We start from the raw sequence: 21,616 nt of genomic DNA, 5'->3' as shown, positions 1-21,616 counted from the left end.
CTTTTTATCATCAGGCAGGTGCTTCCAAGCTATCCTCAATTTCTGGCCTGGAATTGAGATGAAGTGCCTCACCTACCCATTCCTTATAGGACATTCCAGGCCTGGATCCCAACTAAAGAGCTGCAAATTTGCAGAGACACAATTATGCATGGCTCTATGCAGGCTCTTCAATCCCCTTTTCAGGTAGGTACATGATGCCAAACACATTCTAAATTTGGCATCACTGGTTTCTTTCTTCCACTGTATTTACATATTCAAATATTTTTTTTCTTATTATAATTTTGTGCTATCTGTTTTCTAGATACAAGATAATTAAAACTAGGTGATGAGTGAATGAGAGAGAGAAGCAACTCTAGCAAGATTCTTCATGCATATTCTTCATGCATTTATCTAATAAATCTCTACTGTAAACTGAATTTGGGCTCCATTGCTTTGGAGTCATTTGTGCATAAATGAAGCAGTGGAACAAAGACCAGCTAATAATATCTAAAATAAAATTGTTTCCACTCAACCCACAGATCTAGTAAACTCCAGCATCCCCTACCTCCCTTTAGCTCTACAGTTTTCACACCAATGACTGTGCACAGCAAAATAAGATTTTGGAGTATGTCCTCCCACCAATGATCAGATTGTTTCCTGAATTCAATTCTGTCCTGCAGATGTCACCTAAATTTTGTGCCTCAAGTAATCCCATGTCACCTGCAAAGCAAAAATATAAAATAAAGGCACCAGACATTTATTTTTTAAAAAGTTTAAACATGCATGCTTTAAATGGAACACATTTTTGAGTAAGAAAAAGTGATTGTTCTGTCTAAACCATACAGTCACAGCTTGCTTCCTTTGAACCATTTTAGACAGTACTGGCAACCAACATCATGTGGGTTTCCTCCAATAGTGGAGAATATTGAATGATTTCTTCCCCTAGGGAGGCCCGGGAGAGAGATATGTCCCCTATTGTGCTGACCTCCCCGCCCCTCCCCCCGCCTGCCAATTGGCTAGATATACTAGATATAAAACATCCATAACACAGAATATACCTCTTCAGGACACTCTCCAAGCACAGCAGAACATACACTTCATGTTTAAAGATCACTGCTGAGGTATAGATAAGCCATCTGCATCAACAAAATCACAAATGAATTACCTTAATTCCAACAACTCCTTATTAAATTCACATTTTCATTTAATTTCACCTAGACAAACATATATTTTGTTTTTTTGTATCATAGACAATTATGCAAAATGTACATGAAAATGTACATAAAAAATCATTGGTGCATTTAACTTTTTTTTACTATAACCTAAAAAAACCCTGTGTCTGTACTTTAATTGTACTTTGAGATTCTGTTCATTTACTAGATGTCATTACAGAAAATACAAGCCTCCCCACAGAGCTTCTCTGGAACAAACTGTTATGTGTTAATTTTTATAAATAAATTGCACCACAGAGAATAGTGAGCTATTAGCAAACACTATTTACATATATAAGCAACAGTTCTCATATATTTATAATATTTTTCTTTCTGAAGTAGCACAACTGAATCATAATATAATCTATAATTATTTTACCCTGCTAAATATTTTGCCATATGTAAGGCAACATCACATGATTCCTAAACAAGACACTATAACTTTACATTATAAATTCATACAGTATGTTCCACCCATTATAGTGCTGATACGCAAACTTTTTATTGGATAACAATTCTACCTTTTTAAGATTTACAAAGTCTATCTATCCGTACACAAATATCAATCTTTTGAAATGCATATTGGTTTGTAATGGATAGGACAAACAGAACACTGGTGGAGGAGTTTATTCTTAAAGGTTTTCCTGGAAATTCCATGTTTCAAGGATTAATATTCATGGGTCTGTTGGTGGTCTACATTGTCACTCTAACTGGAAATATATTCATTATTGTTATCATCTCCAGTGATTATCGTCTCCACTCACCTATGTATTTCTTCTTGTCCTGCTTATCCTTTATGGAAATATTAGGAGTATCTACGGTGATTCCTAAACTTCTAGTAGTGATTGCTACAGAAAAGGGGACAATATCCAAGACTGGTTGTCTCATACAATCATACTTGTATTATTTTGCATTTACTACAGACTTTTTCATTTTGACAGTTATGTCATTTGATCGTTATCTGGCTGTGTGTCATCCTCTCAGATACTCCTCCATAATGATAAACAGCCTCTGTATAAAACTGGTTGGAGGCTCCTTGTTAATTTCATCCACGTGTATTTTATTTTCATTGTTGTTGAGGCTGAAGCTACCTTTCTGTGGTCGTGTTTTAAATCACTTTTTCTGTGACAGCTCAGCTGTGCTAAAACTGGTTTGTGTGGATGTCAGTGTGATAAAGCGAAATGAAATTATTTCATCTGTATTTATATTGATTGGATGTCTAGTACTTACTGCTATCTCCTACAGCTTAATCGTATTCACAGTAATAAAAATCCCATCAAAAAAGAGAAGAAAGAAAACATTTTCTACATGTGTGTCCCACCTGGTCATGGTCTCAACTGTGTTTGGAAGTGCCATTTTTATTAACATTAGACCACCAAAGGACTACTCAGTGGAGACAGACAAAGTTGTAAATCTTCTCAGCACAATGTTGGCCCCTTTACTGAATCCTTTTATTTATACATTAAGAAATGAGAAAGTGAAGAATTGTATCAAAGAAGCTAAGTTTAGATGTTTCTAGTTTTTCAGAACTTTAGAGGGAAAGGCAACTAGAATATTTTCGTGCTAACCAGAATTAACCACCCAACCGTTAAGCCCGACCTTGGTTCGGGCTAAAAAAAGTTACAATTATCGATAAGCCCGAACTTTTCCCCACTGTATTAAAATCATCACTTACCTGGTCCCGCTGACATCATCCAGCCTCGTGTTCGTGTTCCAGCGTCGATCTCCCTCTCCAGCGTCGAATGCCTTCTCTGAGAACCAGCGGGACCGGCGGAGAAGAAGATGCGGGCCGGCTTCTTACCTAGTCCCGCTGTGATCATCCAGCGTCGTGTTCCCCCTCCAGCGTCGGGTGCCTTCTCCGAGAAGAAGCCGTCCGGCTTCTTCTCCGTCCGTAGCGTGTGCGTGTCCCTCGGCGATGACGTCAGCGCGTGTGCGGGAAATTCAAATTAAAACTCATTCAAACACATTTTGTATTGGATTGAATACAAACTCCTGTATCCAATCCAATAATTCAAAATAAATACAAAGCATGTAATTGGTAAATTCAAACTCTCATTTTGTATTAGATCCCTGTACATTAAGAACTTGACATCATTGTGGTAAAAGCTTGATTGTCTCAGCATGCCCTCTAAATCTGTGCTATAGCTATGATAACACTTCTGAGCTCTTGGTATTTATCAGAAATCTTTTCAAAATTTAATTCAACCAGATGAAACATAACAAGTATTCAGCCATTAACCTTAAGAAAAGCATCAAAACCTGCCTGATTGCTGCCTATCTGAACTGCTGAACTGCTTGTGTGCAGCTTAGAGTTTGTTCAATCATCTCGACTCAGCCAATCAAGATCAAAAAGACCAAAGATCGGGATGCGGAAGAAAAAAGGGTAAAATATAGAGGCGCCTACAACAGGGACAAGTGAGTATACTTAGGGCTTAGTTACACTTTAATTAACTTTCTGATGCTTGGATTTCTCCCTAAATTTTTGATGTTCTTGAAAGGTATATGAACATTTTAAAAATGTGCCTTGATTTCTTTTACCTTGGTCAATTAGCCTAATAACAACCCTGCAATTTGATTTATTCCACCTGAACATGAAGTAACTTGAATTACTGTGATTTGTACTTATTTTACTTATTACATACTTACTTGACTTATCTTAGAATATCCCTATATATTTTCATACTGGATGGGAGCTAAGCAAAGCATACTGTACAAGAAAACATTATAGTAGGTGTGTGCTAATTTTAATTGTAGATTATAAATGCAAAATAAAACAAAGTAATATACATTTTAACATGAAAAATGAAATAAATGCATTTAAATATGAATTTTACTTAGCCAAACCTATGTAGAACTACAGTATATGCATGTTTACACACACACATATACATATATATATATATATATATATATATATATATATATATGTAGTAGATTACTATTATGTTATGTTCATTATAGAAAATAAACAAGTGCCATTTGGGACAAATTCTCAAGAGAAAGCTGTTAAGTATGTAAAGATTCCTTTTATACATTATTTGCCCCTTGAGTATAATGAGTAATTAGAAAAACAGTTCTATAAATATAAGGCATAGCCTCTGCTATCATCCAAGTTTCTTGTACAGTATGCATCTCCAGATGTGGAGATGAATGATGACTGTTTTTTTATTTACTCTTGAAACTAAACTGTGAAATGTGAAGCAAGATCTGGCGATTGCAAAGCGAGACAAATAAATTATTTTATTTTTAAATTCATAAATATATATGCTTTTTTACCATTTAAGAACTAAAACAAAAAGCTTTCTAAACATATTATATATAATTATCTGTCTCCTGTGACTGTAACTTGTATTTTCATCCTATTAGGCCAATTTCTTATGTGGGCATTTTCTATCCTAAGCCAGATAATTAGAATTTCAGAAGTAGTATTGTATTGCTCTGAATTGGCTTCTAATCTGTTATGGAAAGGACAAACACAACACTGGTGGAAGAGTTTATTCTTAAAGGCTTTACTGCTACTACTAAATTTCGAGCATTTATATTCGCAGCACTGTTACTGGTCTACATCATCATACTGGCTGGAAATTTATTCATTATTGTTATAATCTCCAGTGATTATCGGCTCCACTCACCTATGTACTTCTTCTTGTCCTGCTTATCTTTTATAGAAATTTTAGGAGTTTCTACAGTGATTCCTGAACTTCTAGTAGTCACTGCTACAGAAAAGGGGACAATATCTAAGGCTGGTTGTCTCACACAAATATTTTTCTATTATTTTGCATTTTCTACAGATTTTTTCATATTGACAGTTATGTCATTTGATCGTTATCTGGCTGTGTGTCAGCCTCTCAGATACTCTTCTATAATGATAAACAGCCTCTGTATAAAACTGGTCAGTGGATCTGTATTAATGTCAACCTCATGTATTTTATTCTTGTTGGTGTTGAGGTTGAAGCTACCTTTCTGTGGTCGTGTTTTAAACCACTTTTTTTGTGACAGCTCAGCTGTGCTAAAACTGGTTTGTGTAGATGTCAGTGTGATAAAGCGTAATGAAATTATTACATCTGTTTTTATATTGATTGGATGCCTACTACTTACTGCTGTCTCCTATAGCTTAATTGTATTCACAGTAATAAGAATCCCATCAAAAAAAGGAAGACAGAAAACATTTTCTACATGTGTGTCCCACCTCATCATGGTCATAATTGTGTTTGGAAGTGCCATTTTTATTAATATAAGACCACCAAAGGATTATTCAGTGACAGAGACAGACAAAGTTGTAAATCTTCTCAGTACAATTTTAGCTCCTTTGCTGAATCCTTTTATTTATGCCTTGAGAAATGAGAAAGTAAAGAATTGTATCAGAGATAGTAAAAAAAGATGTTTTTATAATTGTTGTTTTAGATCTTGAGTAGGGTTTAGGATCAGCTACATAGTCCCTTAAGGACAGGTTCTAGGTGAGTAGGTGAACTGTTCATCTAGGAGCAGAGCTGAAAGTCACCAGAAGTTTCCATCTCCTCCTCTTCTTAATTTATTATGAAATCTTCTGCATTACTATTTTAGCCATATATATATATATATATATATATATATATATATATATATAAATATAAATCCTCTACAAATATATATTCGCTCAGTGTACACACAACTAGCAGTATCTTGCCTGATTTATATCCCATCTTTCTTGAGCACTTTGCTACAGGCAGAAAGTTAAATACATTTACATTAATTTCAGCAATATATTGGTAGAAACATTTGCCTGAAATATCCGAAAAAAAGTAAATTAGATCTATTTTGTACTTTTTATATAAAATGTATAACAAATATTTATTATAGGTTTCATTTATAAAAGTATCGCAAAGTATTATGATTTTTTTTTCTAAAAAGAGACTTTTGTGCCTTCAGATTCCCTTTCTTTTTTGGTTCCTGGACAGCTGCCAGACACAGACCAGTTGTTACCAACATGTTCATTCAACAGATTAGTTCCTGGGTATATCGTGCCCTGCCAGTGACTGCTGGGGATTTATAGCCTATTTGCTCATAGTCACCAGTTGTCTGTTGTAGCCTTAAGATGGACTGACCTGCTGCTGGAATGTTTGTTAGACTTACTGTTGCTGACTTTGTCTGTTTCCTTGTTTTTGAATGCTGTCTAGACTGATTTTTGCCTGTGACCTTAACTCCCCTTTGTTTCTACCCCTTGATACCTTGTTTGGTGGACTGATTACCCATGTTTGACCCTTGGCTCTGTTTTCTGGACTTGTCTTTGCTTTAATCTGTTGTACTGCCTTACCTGTGAGATCATGGTCCTCTGTCAGTCCTTTCCCAGACACCATCCTTTATGCACAGAAGTTCCGGGGCAACTGTGTGTTGGGACAGTGCATCTAGCTTCCCAAGGCTAAACGGGGGCCTGCTATAGCCAATAAACTGCCAGAATCTTACATATGTCTTCCTATCAGGTCATCATTCCACTTCTGTGGCCTAGATCAGATCAACCTTTTGGAGCTGACGGACCACTAATCTCACAGACTCCGGACTGCTCATGTGCGGGGAGTCGTGTGTCACTTAAAGGAGAAGAAGCTTCCCCTTAAAATGACACCATGATGCCAAAACCCGCTCATTAGCCCATCGCTGATCTGAGCCTGTGATGGGGGAGTGGGTGGGTTGTGTCCAGAGACACAATTTGCCCACTGTCTTGAGCCTGCCATGCATACGGCAAATGTGGTCAGTGGCCGTTGGGGACCCCTGGGCTAGATGACACAAGTACTAACCAATTTTACAAAAAAAATACAAAGTACTGGTAAATGAAAAAATAAATATCCATAGTATTTTACAACAGATTATAGAAGTATCCTCTGGTTAGAAAAATTAACAATTATTAAATCTTCCTGGGAATAGGTACTAATAACGCACAATGTTTCATGATAAGCTCCTTATCAACCCCTATGTTTGTTATGGGTGACAATCCTGTCCCTCAGCTAGGAAAAGCATAGACAGGAAGAAAAGAAAATTGTGGTAGTTGGGGTTAGAAAGAGTGTGTGTCCCCTTTATCTGTAATAAAAAAAAATTATGAAATAACAAATTATAAAATAGCAAAAAATGTTTTATCTGTAATAAAAACATGTATTTGTAAAAAAAAAGATTTTTATCTGTTATAAAACTGCACTCAGGCTTTTAGTTTCTGCAATCTTGTTTTCTGAATAATATGTGTATTTACAATGTTGTATAAGCCATAAATGTCAAGAATCTAGACTATATACTAGAGGGATGTTATACAATAGGGCTTTCACTGAGTTATTTTATAAATGGCAGTGCAAAACCTTTTAGGAAGTATTTCCCAAATACCACCCTTTTGGAATTCCAACATCCAATGTAAAATTACCACCCTGCCAGAACAAAAAAAAATTGTTTTCCTCTCCATGTTCTAACTTTGATTTATAGAAAAAAAAACATTAAAAAATGGAAAATTGGTGGCCATAGACCTAAATAAAACCTTGATTGAACACACCTAAAACATAGCAAATATTGTGAATTTAGTTGAACAAACTTAGATAAAGTCAAAATTTGCTTATCCCTACTGGAGAACAAAGGAACAAGGGTCTTTTCATGCAACTTTGAGGGTAACCCTTACCCAAACATCCAGCCCCTTCATTAAGTGACAGGGCCCCATTGCCACAGCTCGTTATTTAAAATGCGGTGTCAGAGTATGTTGGGTGCTTATGGTACATACTGGAAGCTATCTTTATGAAAGGGTGTGCCAAATATACCTACTCGCTCAAAACCATGTGTACAAGATACATTATTATCCATGCCCATAACAAGGTAAAGTACATTCAAGAACTCTTTTATTTGAATAATTATACCAACTCATACCAATTACAATTTAAAAAAAAAAAAATACACTTTATTCATTTTACCTTGTGAAGCTAAATTTACCCACTACAAAATGACAGATTGACCTGGCAGCAGATTTCCTTAATCTGCAACAATAATTTCCTCCTTCCTGGGGACCTGGTGTGGGAAAGTGCCCTTACTTTAAACACTTTTTCTATAGTAAGCATGTTGGCAAATACCAAACCAACTGTTCTTTACTTCATTTACCCCTGCCACCTCCCCCTCATCTTCTACCCAGTAACTCCAGACAGACTGAAGGAACAAGAAGAAAGCTAACCAACCAGTCTAAAATTATATATTTCTACATACTTTAAAATGAATTACAGTAATATTATTAAGAATTTCATATGAAAAAAATTTGGCAGGCTAAAAGTGTGGCAATCCAGTGAGGATTTATCTGTCATCTTGGTTAATTTGTACCAGTAGCATTTTATGTATTTGTAAACATTTGTCCTAGTTTGGAGTGGTGTTTTTGAAAAAGCAATTTCCTTTATCACTGTAAATGTTTTTAAAAATAAATAAATAAAATACACTTAACATTGTATGGCTAAAGATCAAGTAACATTTTGTGCATTTTGTGCATTTGTGGTCAGGCACCTGTCTCCAAGGAAAAGGGCTTTCCAAAGTTTGGTCCTCTTGTCACTCACAACTTTGCTTGTCTGGAACTTTTATGGGTTCAGACCCGAGATGTACCCTTTGCAGCTTGCTGCCCAGCCTCCACTAGATTTCCCCAATAACCCTAGTGTTAACAGTGTCCTTACAGTACATATCCAAGACATGGCACTGCTAATCTTTACGTGGACTGCATATCTATGACCAGCTGAACCCTGCACTGACAGACTGTACATGTTCTTGTTACTTAGTTGTGTAGGGCAGGGATGGCTTCCTTAGGGACCCTTTTATTTTTACTGATAGCTCATAGGAATATGTTTGAACACCAATACTTGTCAGTAAGGAAAAGACAGACACAATCAAGTGCATATAGCATACATGGCTTATATGGAAGTCACTTTACAATGCTACAATTGTTCTAATCACAATATTATTATTATTAGGATATTCAGCTCCATTGCTTGTTAGATAGTAACATTCTTTCTTTAGCTGCAATATGACTGCAGTAATGAATATCTTGCAAACTAAAACCCATGTGATATTGTCTGAATATGGAAGTATTCCTAAAAGTACATAATAATCTTGATTCTATTTATACAAATATTGATTAAAGCTACAGGAGATACATAGTTTTGCAATAGACAAGGGCCCACATAATTTAATTATGTCCCACAGACAAGACTCTGAACATTTATACTTAACTTGCTGTTTGTTAAAATATAATCTTTATAAATTCTGCCTTATTTCTATAGCAAGTCAAAAGCAATGAGACTTTGTCATGGTTTAGAAAGTTAAGTAAATGTTTATGGGCCTGAAAGTGAGCACACTTAGCAACATCTATTGATCCACTGTATGTTTTCTATAGTAGCTAGAATGGATATGGTTCTGGTATTTATCTATAGTAGGTGTGAGTTGTGGTACTCATTCAAATATACAACTACATTTGTAACACGTTTTCTAAGGGTACAAACTTGTAAATTGCAATATTTCAATGTGAGGAAAAAATCATGAACATATTTTGTACTAAAATACAAGCAAAGCCTTAGCTGCACCCACTATTAAGTATAGCTTTGTTTAAGTAGACCACATAGATAACAAAACAATACAGTTTACTGCTCCAAAGCTTCAATTTTACTTTTGAAGTAATAAATAGAATTCAGGTATACTTATCTAATCTAGGTTGAATAAATTGGGGTTTTAAATTTTAATTTCTAAATGTAAAAAAGGATAATAATTGTATATATTATATCCCCAGTATAATCACAAAATTTTGCCATGATCATATTTCCTCAGTTAATGTAACTCACTTAAGGATGAGACACTGTTGTGTTCTTGAGAAGGGTAAGGTATATTATTATTTCCTTTTTTTACTGAACCTTTTTTTGAACTGAAAGAGTTTTCTGATAACATTGTATTACAGATCAAAATATTTAAAGCATTGGAGATGGCCTATCCTATTACAATGGCTGGAATCTTCCTAATAGTCATTATCATTTGTAGTGATTAATGTCCTCACTCTTATGTACTTAACTGTACAACTGGTATGTTCTTTTAACTGACCTACCTATGGTTTCCTTTTTTGATTCCTAAGTGCATAGCAAACCTTGGTGCAGAGAAGACACTTTCCAAATCTAGTTGTTTCATACATTCCTAAATATATGACTTTATTCCCACTGCAATCCAAACAAACCTCCTTTGCACCAATACCTCAAAGATCTCATGCACATGCATCCAGCGAATGGTTCATTGTATGATGTAGCGATTGAAGCACATGCAGCAGTCACTCCCATTAACCAGCAGGGAAAATCCACAGTGCTGCATATGCCATTTCATAGTCCTACAAGTAATCCATCCCTTGTAATGTAAGATTATTCAGCAACAGAAAGGCCAGAGTAGGCTGGGCTCCATAGCAGCCAAATTCTCCCCTGGGAATATGAAGTAGATGGTTACAGCTGGTTACATCTCTATCTGTGGTATGGTTGCTTGTTAAATGAAAGAGAATATATTAGTGTTTTTTCCTGCTTTTGTCCCCTTGTGTTCCTTACTGTCCAATAGTGTTCTATTGCAGTGCTAGGTTGTTACACCTTTGTGTATTACACCTAAAAAACAGTGAGAAAATTGGTTGCCTGTGGGTATTTGCTGCAAGTGCAGTTGCTAACCACTACTACAAAAGCGCACAATGTTACATCATGGTGCATAGTGGTGCCTGGGACGCCTCATCATTGGCTGGGAAGTAGAGGCATTCCAGTAAGTAATAAAATATTACCATAACACAAAAAAGACAACACAGGAATGGTTTAGGGACAATTCTGTGAATGGCCTAGAGTGCCCAGTCTGAGCCCTGACTTAAACCTCATTTAATATCTCTAGAGAGACCTGAAAAATGGGTGTCCACTAATGATCCCCATGCAACTTGTCTAAGCTTAAAAGGATTTGCAAAGAGGAATGGCAAAATCCCTTAATTCAAGTGTGCAAGAAAAAGGTCTGAATTAGTGTAAATGAATGAGGGGATATAAAAGAATTTAAACTATCTTAGCATCAGGCTAAACATAACAAAATTGAAAAAAAATGAAGGGAGTCTATATGCTTTCTGAAGCCGCTGTAAATAAAAAAAAAAATAATAAAAAAAATGCATTTAAATATGAATTTTACGTTGTAAACCCTATGTAGAATTGCAGTGTATACACTTTCTATATGTTAAATGACTATTATGCTGGGTTCATTATAGAAAACAAACAAGTGCCAGCTGGGACAAATTCTCTAGAGAAAACTGTTAAGTATGTAAAGATTTACTTTGTAAATTAAATGTCCCTTGCGTATAATAGGTAATTAGCAGAACAGTTTTATAAATAAAAGGGATACCCTTTGGTATCAACACTCTCATTTCTTGTACAGTATGTATCTTTCCAAAGATGTGGAGCTGAACGATGACTGTATGTTTTATTTACTCGTGAGCAAATCTGTCAAATGTGAGTCAAGATGCTGGCATTGCAAAGCAAACAAGGCACAAATATGTTTTAAAAAAATTTAAAAAGCATTCTACAGCTAAAACACAGCTGCTTTGTTCACAAACTTTTTAAAAAGATTCTATCTGTCCAATTATCTCTACCTCATGTGACTGTTACTTGTATATCATCTAATTTCATATGTCTCATTTTCTATCCCAAGCCAACAGTTAATTAGAATTTTTGCAAATATATTTTACATATTCTTGTACTACTCTTTGGCTTTTGATTTGTCATGGAATGGACAAACACAACACTGGTGGAGGAGTTTATTCTTAAAGGCTTTACTGGCGGTCCCGTGTTTCAAGCATTTATATTTACAGCACTATTGCTGGTCTATATCATCATACTATCTGGAAATGTATTCATTATTGTTATCATCTCAAGTGATTATCGTCTGCACTCACCTATGTACTTTTTCCTGTCCTGCTTATCTTTTATTGAAATATTGGCGGTTTCTACAGTGATTCCTGAACTTCTAGCAGTCACTGTCACAGAAAAGAGGACAATATCTAGGGCTGGTTGTCACACACAAATATATTTCTATTATTTTTCATTTACTACAGATTTTTTCATATTGACAGTTATGTCATTTAATCGTTATCTGGCTGTGTGTCACCCTCTCAGATACTCTTCTATAATGATAAACAGCCTCTGTATAAAACTGGCTGGAGGCTCCTTATTAACATCATCCTCATGTATTTTAATCTCATTGATGTTGAGGATAAATATACCGTTCTGTAGTCGTGTTTTAAATCACTTTTTTTGTGATGGTTCCGCTGTGCTTAAACTAGCCTGTGTAGATGTCAGAGTGATAAAGCGTAATGAAATTATTATATCTGTTTTTATATTGATTGGATGCCTACTACTTACTGCTGTCTCCTATAGCCTAATTGTATTTACAGTAATAAGAATCCCATCAAAAGAAGGAAGACACAAAACATTTTCTACGTGTGTGTCCCACCTGGTTATGGTCATAATTGTGTTTGGAAGTGCCATTTTTATTAATATAAGACCACCAAAGGACTATTCAGTGACAGAGACTGATAGAGTTGTTAATCTTCTCAGCACAATTTTGGCCCCTTTACTGAATCCTTTTATTTATACATTGAGAAATGAGAAAGTGAAGAACTGTATCAGAGATGCAAAAAATAGATGTTTCAATAACTTTTGCTTTAGAGCATAAATAAGAGTTAAAGACAGCCTCTAAGGACTATTGACTAGGTGAGGTCTCAAGAATATTGCTAAAAGTCACCCAATGTTTCCATTCTGTCTTCTTTATAATTTACCATGTAATCTTTTACATTGCCATTTTAACTTTATATATTATATTACATTATATATATAATGGATATATTATCGAAATATAAAAATGTATACTATCCAAATATTTATTCCCTTAGTGTACAGCAGCATATCAAATCATTTTTTTTTCTTTTCCTCATATCCCATTTTCCTTGTTAAATATATTTTTTGTTTCATGTCAGCTATTCATTGTTAAGGAAATTTGACAAAGATAACAAAAAAAAAATCTTAATTAGATTTTTTTTTAACTATTAATAAAAAATGTAAAACAGACATTTAGTATAGGTTACACTTATGACATATGTATCACAAGGCTTTATGCTTTTTCCAAAAAGAGAGCACAAAAGCTGCTGTGTGCCTTCAGGATCCCTTTCACTCTAAACTTTGAACAGTGCAGAGCAGAAAGGAAGAGTTTGGGTCATGCTCTTAAGTTAGTTCACACACACGTTTGGGCCTGGACAGTTGACAGTCTTCCAGCCAATGCCTGACATGTTCGTTCAGAAATAAGGCTTGATCAACTGGAGGACACCAGCACCCTCCCTCCCCACTTCCCCCATCCATCTATAAGGAAACAGGAATACAATGCAGTTGCCTGCATTTGGGAAGTGATAAATAAACCACTCTAAATGCCTGCCTATCAGGTCATCTTTTCTTTATAGTGGCTTGGGTACCACTCTGACATGCAATTATGTACCCATGTTAAAAAAGGGATACAAAATACTTCTATATGGCAGGAAAATAAAAATCCACCATTTCTTACAACAATCATACAAGTATCCTCTGCCTAAAAATATTTGCCTAAATTCTGTGGTTATGCTTTTACAAGGTGCAACAGCATCAGAGGCAGTGGGGAGAATGTAATAAATAGACAATCACATAAAGGTATCACAGATAACACAGATGCATTTTTTGTTATTGAAATGGCCAAAAGAATTAGTGGTAAAGATCCTTAATTTGCTGTTTTAATAGCTGACTTACCTACAACATACAAGTAAGTTTAAACTGCTTTTTTTAAGCCAGTTGTTAGGTAACATTGGCCTTGTGTAAGAAGGAATGGGTCATTAGGATATTTTGCTTCAAGTCAGGTGGTAAGTCAGGAAGGTATGCTACCATAAAAGATATTATCTTCAAAACAATAAAGTCAGGGTAGGAAGAGTTCTGTGTCTGCATACTGATATGGCAATTGGTTACAGTATAGTTGCAAATTTTCATTTATATATAATTTAGGAAAAGCTATTAAAGAGGAATTAAACTCAAAAAACACCAAAACAAAAAAAAAAAAATCCACTAACCTTTAATCCCGCAGACCAGTCGATTGGTCTGGAGGTTTCTTCCATCGGGTCCCAAGTCATCCTGGTATCTGTCTTCAAACCTGCTCTCCAGGCACTGTCAGCTTCTCCTCTTCTTCCGGGTTCTTCTTACTACGTCACCCAACCCAGACGCGAGATCAGGTGATGTAGTTGGAGAAAAAAAAATTGCACATGCATGAGATCAGCTTTACTTTCCCCTTTTAACGAAAGGGCTCCTTTTGCGCATGCCCGGGTTGATTGGGCATGCGCAGAAGGTGCACCCAAGAGCCTCCCAGGATGCGTGACATAGGTATCCTGGGAGGCCTTGCGCTCCCATTCATTCTCAAATACCTAGGCGGTGCCGCACTTGAAAAAAAAAACACACACAGAATTTTTACTTAACATACATAAAAGGGTTGTCTACCCTTTTATGTAAAGTAAAATTCTGAGTTTAGGTGTGCTTTAAGTTAACTTACATCACGATAAGATGAGGCCCACTATAGTCTAATAGAGGTAATACTAAATTTGTAATAAATAATGTTGTATAATATAGTATAGTTGTAGAATGGAGGGATCTGCCATAGTCAGGTGCCTAAATATTATTGTAGATTTGCCTCATCAACCTATTTTGGACACTGTTAGGATTTAAAGTTTGTTTAATTGTATAAATGATGCCAGTCCCTTACAGAGCAGTAGGTCTGTCAGATGAAATGTGGTTTAGGCCATGAAAACAGAGCAGTTTTGATTTCCAGGCCTCAAGTCATTTCCTATGCATAATAGATAAAAAAAACAGTATGCCTTGTCTGTCAGAATAAAGTTTCATAGATATCTGCTTATTTATGTTCTTGTGGGCCATATGTTCCGGAATGCCTCGCTAAGGAATCCACATTCTATTTTGTAAATAGACATTAATCTGGTGAAAACTGATCTACTGCTAGCAGATGTTGGTATATAAAGTTTGTACCTTTGGGAAATGTTTTTTACAAATTGATAACAAAGATAACTTGGCACCAGTTATGCAAGACTAATCCTGCAATTTGTTCCATGATTTTTTCCCCATTCATACCTGCCGGGTGATTAGTACTAACATGTCATTTATGGAAATAATCATCTCTTTGTAAGCATTTCTAGTGTAGTTTTCTTTTTCTACTTAGGGTTTCTTGTTTTACTAAAAATCCTCATTTTGTCCAAAATGTCCTTTGATCATTACCCACTCAGTGATTTCTTCATTATGAAAAATAGAAATTTGCACAAAATGTTTATGTGGTTTGTCCCTTACATTAGGTAAAAAAAAATATTTTATTTTGTGGTCATGTAACTAAATTGGTGGGTGAAGGTATATATTTAAATAAATTGAATACATTAATTAAATAAATTATGGATGTTTTGGCCTTATTGCAATATGTTTTATTGTAATCACTTGAGATACAGACCATTTTGGCATGTCTGTCTGACCTCACCATGCTGTCATTATTATTTTTAAGGTGTGTTTATTTCATTATGACCCGTTACAAATGTTCAGTGAAAATATGTTATGGTGTAGTAATGTAATATTATAACCCTTTTACTGAATACATTTATCTATACTCTATAAAACTATTTAGGTTACTGTAAAATGATCAACAATGCTTCATTACCTTCAGAACATTGGTCTTTAAATTTTTCAAAAATGGTGCATGTTATTGTATAATTTATAAACTATGCGTTCAGTCTATTTTATAACTAATGTATTGTGGGTGAATTACTAGGCTATTTAGCTTGTGAGCAAAGTCTCATCGTATGTTCTTCACAGTAACAGTTTGTGTTTGTAAATGGCAACTGAGAAGCAATTTCTGTAAATGTTTACCAAAAAAGTAAATCAAAGTATTCCTGTATGTGTACATGTATATAGTTCTAGTATAGGTATATAAATAAATAGATAGATTAGTAATATGTTAGAAAAACAAAAAAAACTTTACTTTTCATTACAAGAAATAGATGGGGCAAGGTATGTGTGCCCAAGACAAAAGGGGTTGGCCCTGCTTTCAGTTACAATCTTGCTTGTCTGGAGCTTTGGCAGGCTCAGCCTCTAGGTGTACACTTTAAGGCTTATTACTCAGCCCCCTCTAGATTTTCCTAGTGTCCTATTAATAATTGTTTCCATACAACAGATCTCCTTGACAGGACACTGGTCATGCGTAACTGGATTGCATATCAATGGAATGGCCAGCTGTACCCTGTTAGCTTAACACACTTAAAGGAACAAGTTCTTGGTTATATTCAAAATAATGGTGCAAATAAAATATAAATATCAAATATAAAATATAGTATATAAATGACATCCTAAAAAACCCAATAAAACATATTAAACTAATCCCCAGGATAAAGATTTCCTTTCCACATGTTTATCCACTCACTAGTGTACCTTTTAGGTAAATAGTAAAATGCTTTCCGATTCAACCCCTAAGGGTACTCAAGAGCTCCAAAAATGCTCCATGTCTTAACATTCACCCCATGTCGGGACATGAAAGTCATCTCCTCCTCTTGTCCTGACCAGTGAATCTCGGAGGAAGCATTGGGAGATGGCATCATCCGCATGCACCGCATTCCATCAGCAGACCTTTAAAGTGCTGACCAGACAATGACATATTCTGCTTCCCCTTCCTTAGCTGGTTCTTGTTATTTTTCTTGTAACATTAAGGTTTGGCAAAAGTGCGTTGAATGGGCCTGATTTACTAAAGCTCTCCAAAGCTGGAGAAGATAGACTATCATGGGAGAACCTAGGTGATCTAACAAACCTGGAATGGATCTGGTCCAGGATTGAAATGTTTGTATCCTATTGGTAAATTATGTTTAGGAAATCTATAACAGGTTTGCCCACGTTCTCCCACGATAACCTGTGTATGTAGCAATATATAAAACTCACTTTCTTAGTGCCACAATTTCTTGTATCCCAGTATTAATTTAGGATATTTAGCCCTATTGCTTGTTAATTATTAGGATTCTTACTCTAACTGCAATATGTTATGATTTCAAATTGAAATAATTAATAAATTGCAAAATAAAACCCATGGGAAACATTCTAAGGAGTAAGTGCTCCCCATAGAACATTATAATCTTTTAGCCATTAAAATTATTGATCACTGCTACAGGAGATACATAGATTTGACATAGATTAGGCCTCACTATAATTATAACCAGCAGATAGCAGACCTTTCACTTCTGAATTTGTATTGTTTAATAAAATTTTACTTATTAAGACTTTCTCATGTTTAATATAGGTAAATAAATGTTTATGAAACTTGATATGAGCACACTTAGCAATGTCTATTGATCCACTGTACATGAACTTGAAATATTTGTAATACTTTTCAATGATTAAATAGAATTCAGAAAGTATAGGTATTGTGGGTATTACACTCATTCAGAGTAAATAAATTGTTGGTTTAATCATAAATAAAAAAATAGGAATTACAGCTGTGCATACAACTGTAAATTTACAACTGTGCAATAAATAACATACTTGTACTATATATATATATATATATATATATATATATATATATATATCCAAAAGTTGATAGCTTACTTGAAAGTGTTTTTTCCTCCTGAGCTCTTTTCTCTTCCAGTCCTAGGAAACCACTGAGCTCCCTGCTGTCTGCTGCAACTCTAAATAGAGAGCACCTGCGCTCTCTAATTGAAGTTAGGAGACTATATTGGCCTCTCCAGCTCCTTCAGGGTCAGCTTTATTAGACAAAGCAGCTCATTTTTGTTCACAAACCTACTTATTATGCATCTTGAAGTATATTGAACACAACTTTTTTGCAGAGAAGACCGAAGTTGCTTGTGGGTTTTTCTTGCCATCCTGAGAAACTTTCCAGGAATAGAAATTTTTAAACTTTTTTTTAAACATTTTTTATATCCTTTACCTGATTTGTACAATTCAACAATGTTTTCTCTCTGGTCTATTGACAGTTCTTTTAATTTTCCCATGGCTTAGTATTCAGCAAAGTAAGGGAAGCTCAGAATGAATTTAGATTGACTACTTATACACAGACACTAAGGTTACAAGTAGGGATGAGCGAGAAGGCCTCTGACAGTCTCACAAAAATTTTCTCGGACTTGTGATGGGTCCGCGCAATTTCAGCGAACTGATTTCGCAAATTCCATCAAAAGTCAATAGGCCAAATTTAAACATTATTAGCAAAGCCCCTATACATGTTAGAACCACCAAATTTGCTAGGTATGTGTAGGAGAACAGTGGCACCAAGGAAAAAATACAAAATTTCTAAAAGACCTTGTGGTTTTGCAGAAAATGGCAGGCAAAATGACAGCAGGCAAATAGGATTTTTGTGTGATAGTGTACAGAAGGCAGAATAAACATTAGGACATTGAGAAAGGGTGGCGCTACATCTGAACTCAACCCACTAGCAGCAGTCTTAGGAATGCCACCCATAAAGTTGTGGACAAGTAGCACAGTGACATTATGCAAAAGGATGGAGGACCAGTGTTGGAGCGTGGATCAGCGAGAGCACTAGCAGTGTGTGGCCTCTGGGCAGCTATCGTCAGGGAGACCTAATTGGTAAGTGTCATGGAGAGCTGGGTGTAGTACATCATCAATGCCACCAAGAAGTGTGTAATACAATTTTTGTGAATGGACTACTGACAGGTGGCAGCAGCAACCACAGGAGGAGGAAGCGGTGGGCCCTGAGACGGAGCGGGGACCGCATTGGTAACTGGCATCTAGAGCTGGGTGTAGTGCATCATCAATGCCACCCAGGACTGTACAATTTTGGTGAATGGAGTACTGACAGGCGGCAGCAGCAACAGCAGGAAGAGGAGGCGGTGGGCCCAGAGATGAAGCGGGGCCCGTATTGGTAACTGGCATCTAGAGCTGGATGCAGTGCATCGTCAATGCCACCCAGAAGTGTGTAATGCAAGTATCTGAAGTTTGTGATTAAATGAAGAAGGGCTAGACCGAGATGTTTTGTGCACCAGCACTGTTGCTGTGGTCTGTGGTGCTGGAAGCGCTAGGAAGGTGAACTATATTGCTAGTTTGCATCATGAATTGGATGACATAATTGCCAACACTCAATCTTACAATACTTAGCTGAAAAATTAGGCAAAGGTAATGATACCTATCAGTGTGGCAGTACTAGGGGTTTTCATCTGCAGTTTGTTGGCCTTCCGGAAGCAGCAGAAATGTAAAGTATATTGCTAGCTGGCACAATGGCAAGCCCAACATTGGCAATGAATGTCAACCGGCACTGAGGGTTCTTTTGGACAGAACACTGGATGCTGGGCACGAAAGAAGCTTGATGGCACACTGTGCCAACTGCGGGCAGATTTCAAGCTTGTTGACCCAAAAAAGAATGGCATCACTACTGTCAAGACAGGCAGCCTCCTCATGTTTGCTGTCGTTAACACCACCACCAGCCAGAAAATAGTCAACGTAATTGTGCACCATACGCTTCATCCGTTCTCATGGTTACGCCCCTGCACTTAACTTGTTTTAGGTTTTAAAATCCCCCCTTCTTTGGCCTAGACTTTTGGATGTGTGCAGCCTGCTGCCACTACTGCTGCTGCCGCTACAGGAGGATACGGTGCAGGTAGTGTCCGCCTGAGCTCCCTGTGTGGAATGGGGTGCGCAAAACTCCTCACATAGCCAATCACATAGTATTCTGTTTAGGGGGGCCACCTTTTCTTTCTCTTGCGCCTGGCTGGGTAGAAACTGTGACATTTTGTCTTTGTAGCGGTGATCCAGAATTGTGGCCAGCCAATAATCATCAAGTTTTTTGATGCTGCAAATGCGGGGGTCCCTCTGTAGGCATCGCAACATGTGGACACACATATGAAAGAGTGGTTCCCTGGGCTCATCCTCCCCCGGTCCCTCAGTACGCACTAAAACATCTTCCCCCTCATCACCCAACTCTTCCTTTTCAAGCTACAGCAGTTTATGTTGTTCCATCACCTGCACAATGCCTGGGGTATGACACCACAAATGTGGGTTGGATGGGTCCTGTCCAGCAGCCCCAACATGGTCTCCCTCATCATCATCATAATCATCTGACTGCTCCTGACTCACAATGTTTTTGGCCTGCTCAAAGGGGGCCAATACCTTGCACAGCGTCTCCATCTGCAGCCACTGGTCACTGGTAAAATATCTCAGTTTTGCTCACACAGACGCTGGAGCATGTGCAGGGTGGAGTTCCATCTAGTCACAGTGCCACAAATGTGTCTATGCGGTGGCAGCCTCTGTTGGCGCTGGATCTTGCTAAGCGCCGCGGCGGCAGTAAGGAATTGGCATACATGGCTGCAGATGGAGCGAGCCTGTCTTAGTAAGTCCTCCAGTCCTGGGTAAGTGCGAAGGAACTTCCGCACCACCAGGTTCAGTATGTGCGCAAAGCAGGGCACATGTGCTATGTGGCCCATATGCAGCGCAGCCACAAGGTTGGCTCTGTTGTCGCACACTATGTTGCCTGTTGTGAGCCGTGAGGGCCTCAGCCAAGCCTCAACCTCTCTGTGCAAAGCGGACAAGAGTTCTTTGGCTGTTTTCTTTGACTTTTCTTCCCCAAGGACACCAGTTTCAGCACTGCCTGGCAACGAGTGTGCTTGAGGGAGCCGTAGTGACATGCCCGCTTAACCACAGTGTCCTCCGCAGCTGGCCTTTTAGGAGGAGTGTCGAAAAGAGAGGGGTTGACAGTAGAAGGAATGCAGGAGGAAGAGGAGAAGGGAGAGGACTGGGGTGGCCCATGCTTTCCCACCACACTCCTAGGCAGGGGTACCAGTTGCAAACAGCTGCAAAAGCTTAAACAGCAAGGGGAAGCCAAAAATCCTATACAAAGTAGGCAAGACATATAAAACTACATAACATAACATAACTACATAATATTTTATAAAATCATATTAGAGGAGACATGAGAAGTTTGTGTCAGTTTCATAGAGCAAAAGGCCACAGGCCAAGTGGTTCTCAAGAGATCATGAAACTCTTGCATATGCATTATGATTTTCTAAAATTAAAATCAATAATGCTCACATTACACAACATTCTATTTTAAACAAGGATATCTTCCCCAGGGAGTAGTTTTTATATGTTTTACATAAACGGCTACAATACAAAACAGTTTAAAATAAGTTATGATGGCACCCATGCCACTATAGAAGACTTGCAGTAATCCCATGTAATTATGAGCATATATTGACCTCACTAGAGGTAACCCCGAGTGTGACTCGGGGTAGAAAAAAGTTTCTAAAAGTGGTAAGCCCGAGTCACACTCGGGGTATGTAAACCTATGGGAAGGTTAGTAAATAAAGTGCTTATCTGATCCGCCGGCGTGCCGCA

This window comes from Pyxicephalus adspersus, chromosome 6, assembly GCF_032062135.1.
Source record: "Pyxicephalus adspersus chromosome 6, UCB_Pads_2.0, whole genome shotgun sequence".
Taxonomy (NCBI): Eukaryota; Metazoa; Chordata; class Amphibia; order Anura; family Pyxicephalidae; genus Pyxicephalus; species Pyxicephalus adspersus.
This window is presented reverse-complemented; position numbering follows the sequence as displayed.